We start from the raw sequence: 5588 nt of genomic DNA on the forward strand, positions 1-5588 counted from the left end.
ATTTCTCTTACGAGCAAGACATGTGTTTAGAAGAATCTCAAGATTTTAAAAATGTCTAAGATCGTGACGTACCCCTCGATCTGTTAAGAATGGTAAAGCAGGAGGAGAAACAAATCACACCACATGAGAAAGAGGCAATAGAGAATATAGCCCTAGAGGAAGGGAAAGAGTTAAAAATTTGAACATTGATTACCGAGGACACAAGGCATAGTCTGGTTGAGTTGCTTCGAGAGTTCAAGGATATCTACTCCTGGTCATATCAGGACATGCCCGGATTAAGTACTGACATTGTAGTACATCGTCTTTCGATAAGGCAGGATTGTAAGCCAGTCCAACAGAAGTTGCAGAGGATACGGCCGGACATTGTTCTAAAAATAAAAGATGAGGTTATGAAGCAGCTCGATACAGAGTTCTTACAAGAAGTGAAATACTCCGAATGGGTAGCTAATATTGTACCAGTTCCTAAGAAAGACAGGAAGGTACGAATGTGTGTTGATTACAGAGATTTAAATAAAGCTAGCCCTAAAGATAATTTCCCTCTACCACATATAGACACTTTGGTGGACAACACAGCAGGATATTCGTTGTTTTCCTTCATGGATGGTTTCTCAGGATACAATCAAATAAAGATGCATCCAGAGGACATGGATAAAACCACATTCATAACCTTATGGGGCACCTTTTTCTACAAAGTGATGCCGTTTGGACTGAAGAACGCACGGGCAACATACCAACGGGCCATGGTAAACTTATTCCACGACATGATGCATAAGGATATTGAGGTATACGTTGATGATATGATTGTCAAGTCACATACAGAAAAAGAGCACATTGAGGTCTTGAGAAGATTGTTCTTGAGGTTGAGAAAATTTCAGTTGAAGCTCAATCCAGCAAAGTGTACCTTTGGAGCCAGATCGGGAAAGTTATTAGGCTTTGTAGTCAGTGAAAAGGGAATTGAAGTCGACTCAGACAAGGTCAGAGCCATACGAGAGTTACCTCCACCACGTACTCAGAAGGAAGTTCGAGGATTCCTAGGAAGGTTGAATTACATCGCTCGGTTCATCTCACAACTAATCGAAAAATGTGACCCTATCTTTCGCCTCCTCAGAAAGCACAATCAAGGTACTTGGGATGAGGAATGCCAGAATGCTTTTGAAAAGGTCAAGCAGTATTTGTTGAATGCTCCGGTATTATCTCCACCTTGCCTAGATAAGCCGTTAATACTGTACTTGTCAGTGTTCAGTAATTCTATGGGATGTGTGCTTGGCCAGCATGACGAGTCAGGGAAAAAAGAGAAGGCAATCTATTATCTCAGTAAGAAGTTCACTGACTGTGAGATGAGATATCCACCGATTGGAAAGTTATGTTGTGCTCTGATTTGGACAACTCGGAGATTAAGACAGTACATGCTATACCATACCACTTGGCTCATCTCAAAGCTTGATCCATTGAAATACATGATGGAGTCAACGGCTCTAAATGGAAGGATGGCAAGATGGAAAATTTTGCTTTCAGAATTTGATATAATCTACATAAGTTAGAGGGCTATAAAAGAAAGTGCGGTAGCAGATTTCTTGGCCAGTAGGGCTCTAGAGGATTATGAGCCATTGAACTTTGATTTTCCAAATGAGGAGTTGATGTGTATAACAACGGCCGAAGATTCTTCTTGGAAGCTCAATTTTGATGGGGCTTCTAATGCAGTCGGAAATGGAATCGGGGCAGTCTTGGTATCCCCAAATGGCAATCACTACCCTTTCACGTGCAAGTTGGACTTTGATTGCACGAATAATATGGCTGAGTATGAAGCATGCATCATGGAACTACAAGCAGCTATAGAGCGAGGTATAAAAACCCTAAAAGTATATGAAGATTTTGCGTTGGTAATTTATCAATTCAGATGTGAATGAGAAACAAGGGACCCTAAATTGATCAATTATCGAAAGGTAGTTTTGGGGCTGCTTGAGGAGTTTGATGACGTCACCTTCAATTATTTCCCATGAGACGAAAATCAGATGGTAGATGCTTTAGCAACCTTGGCCTCAATGATTAAGGCAAATAAAGAATAAGAGATAAGACCAATTCAAATGAGTGTCTACGAGGCCCCAGCATATTGTTGCAATATTGAGAAGGAAGAAGAGGATGATAACCCTTGGTATTAGGATATATTACGATATGTGAGGGATCGTAAATACCCTGAACAAGCCAATGAAAATGACAAATGAACGTTGAGAAGGCTATCTTGCGACTATGTCTTGGACGGGGATATCTTGTACAAGAGAAGGAAAGAGCAAGTACTTTTGAGATGTGTTGATACCGTGAAAGCTAAGCTAATTTTAGAAGAAGTTCATGAAGGCGTATGCGGGACACATGCAAATGGGTTCACGATGGCTAGACAAATCATGAGATTTGGATATTATTGGTCTACCATGGAAGGGGATTGTATCAACTACGCCAAGAAATGTCATAAGTGTCAGATTTATGGAGACAAGATACATGTACCACCTTCACCTCTACATGTTATGACTTCTCCATGGCCCTTTTCATGTGGGGCATGGATGTCATTGGACCAATATCACCAACGGCTTCAAATAGACATCGGTTTATCTTCGTGGTCATTGACTACTTCACAAAATGGGTAGATGCCACTTCTTATGTGAATGTTACTAAGTCAACTGTGAGTCGATTATTGAAGAATGAGATCATTTGTCGGTATGGAATGCCTGAGAAGATTATATCCGACAATGCATTGAACCTAAACAACAAAATGATAGCGGAGGTTTGCGACCAGTTCAAGATCAAGCATCACAATTCTTCCCATTATCGTCCAAAAATGAATGGGGCAGTGGAGGCTGCCAACAAGAATATTAAGAAAATAGTGGGGAAGATGACTAAGACCTATAGAGATTGGCATGAGAAGTTGCCATTTGTACTTCTAGCCTACCGAACATCTATCAGAACCTCTACCGGGGCAACTCCATTCTCGTTAGTTTATGGGATGGAAGCAGTATTACCTATTGAAGTAGAAATAGCTTCTCTTCGAATTTTGACGGAAGTAAAGTTAGATGAAGCTGAGTGGGTTCAATCCCGGTATGACCAGTTGAACATGATTGAGGAAAAGAGGCTAAAAGCCATTCGACATGGTCAGATGTCTCAGAAGCGAATGATGCGAGCTTATGACAAGAAAGTTTGACCAAGAGAATTCCATGAGGGAGACCTTATACTGAAAAAGATCATTCCTATTCAAAAGGATTTTAGAGGAAAATGGATGCCAAATTGGGAAGGGCCGTATGTCGTGAAGAAAGCTTTCTCCGGTGGTGCATTGATCTTAGCGAAAATGGATGGGAAAAGTTTACCCAATCCAGTGAACTCGGACTCAGTTAAAAAATACTTTGTCTAAAGAAGAAGAGAATCTAAGGTGAAAACCCGCAAAGGGCGCCTTGAGATTTAAAAAAAAATCAAAAACGGAGAGGCCAAGGTGAAAACCCGCAAAGGGCACCTTGTGACCAAAGGGGTTTTGAGTCGAAAACCCGAAAGGGCAGCTCAAATTTTGAAGAGTACACAGTGATCTTGTTACAAAGAGCGAAGAATGCTACAAACTGGGACATCAACGGAGTACTTGGGATCTTTTAAACACATTTTGAACTCAAGAAAGACTTCATGGAGCCGGTGTATAGGCACTCAAGCGGCGATATCTAGAAGATCTAACTTCTATCTTGTTTGCTATCTTTAGATTCTATTTCTTCTAGAAGATAGGCTAGTAGATTAATTCCCTTTTGTATCTTTTTGATAAATCATTCAAATCTAATTATTCTTAAAAATTTATTCGTCTTTCACTATGTTGCATTGAAATAATGATAGATGAACTAAATATATTTACAAACGAAGTTTTGAGCATTACTCTGGAATTTCTAGATAATACAAGAAACTAAAACAGGACAATTGTTCGAGAAATTCACGCAAGTAAAGGATGAAGGAACTCGAGGAATTCTTTTCTTCCAGTCCTAAAGGAAATAGACAAAGCCAATAATTCAGTTCTTACAGAAATCCTCAATAGATCGTAGCATTGGAGGACGGCTTACAGGCTGAGCATGAATGAAACTTTGAGAAAAGAAAGGCAAATGAAGGAATGAATGATGATGTCTAAGATAGGGGTCATATTCATGACATTCTGCATCATAACATGTTTAATTAGGAACATTTGACTTACTTCGAGCATAGCATCCTCAATTATCAAGCATAATCACTTTTACAGGCTATCGGAGACAGCGCGCTTTAAAACCCAAAACAGTAGGGTAATAGGCTGCAGCATAGCAGATCTGACCTTCATCGGGGCAGATCCAAGATGACAGATCTTATCTCTCTGTATTCGGCGGGGAGCAGATCGAAGATATAGCTGATTTGGTTTTCACGTATTTACGATGAAGCAAATCCAATATGATTTGTCGCCTCTGTAGTGTCAGAGAACAAATCGAAGTCTGGCATCTCTACTTCAATAGAGAGCAGATACATAGCAGATCTCACCTTCAGATGTTTATGCTGAAGCAGATCCAAGATGGTTTGGTATCCTTGTGCTTATAAGGAACAAATCGAAGACATAGCTGATTTGGCTTTCACGTGCTTACGTTGAAGCAAATCTAAGATAATTTGGCATCTCTGTATTGTCAGAGAACAAATCGAAATCTGACATCTCCACTTCGATTGAGGGTAGACACATAGCAGATCCAACCTTCAGATGTTTATACTGAAGCAGATCCAAGATGGTTTAGCATCCTTGTGCTTACAAGGAGCAAATCGAAGACGTAGCTGATTTGGCTTTCACGTTCTTAAGTTAAAGCAAATCTAAGATGATTTGATATCTCTGTATTGTCAGAGAACAAATCGAAGAAGCAGATTTGGCGTCTCTGTGTTCAACGGAGAGCAGATCGAAGATATCAACATGAAAGTCATGAGTTTGCAAGGAGTAGATTGAAGAAGCAAATTTGGCGTCTTTGTATTAGACGGGGAGCAGATCGAAGATAACAGATTTGGCGTCTCTGTATTAGACGGGGAGCAGATCAAAGATAGTAGATATCGCCTTCCTGAGTTGCAGTGAAGTAGATTGAAGCCATCAAGAGGCCATTTAAAGAAGATCAAGGATCAAGAACTCAAGATTCGGCGAGCCTGGGCAAAATTGGTCTTTTTATAGTCTTTGCTTTGTTCTCATTACACGACAACAAGCAAAGAGGGGCAGCTGTACAGCCCAAATTTTGCCCGGGCTAAAAAGCCCAACATCTAAAAAGCCCAATTATTAAAACCCTAAAAGCCTAATTAGCCCACAACCTTAACTAATTTTCAGCCAAAAAAAGAAAAGAAAAAACCTAGCCACCACCACTTGCTCTACTTGCTCCACTTACATCTGCAAAAGTCAAAAGAAGAAAAAAACAAAAATGGGCAGAAAAGAAGCAAGAAAACAAGGAAATAGACAATAGCAAATCCATTGTATTTTGGTTATAAAGCCTGAAATCCCGAATTTTTTGGGTACAAAAACACGAATATTGAAATAAAAAAAGAAGAGAACGAATTATAGTAAAAAAAAGAAAAAAGAAAAA

This window comes from Gossypium hirsutum, chromosome A12 (assembly GCF_007990345.1).
Source record: "Gossypium hirsutum isolate 1008001.06 chromosome A12, Gossypium_hirsutum_v2.1, whole genome shotgun sequence".
Lineage (NCBI taxonomy): Eukaryota > Viridiplantae > Streptophyta > Magnoliopsida > Malvales > Malvaceae > Gossypium > Gossypium hirsutum.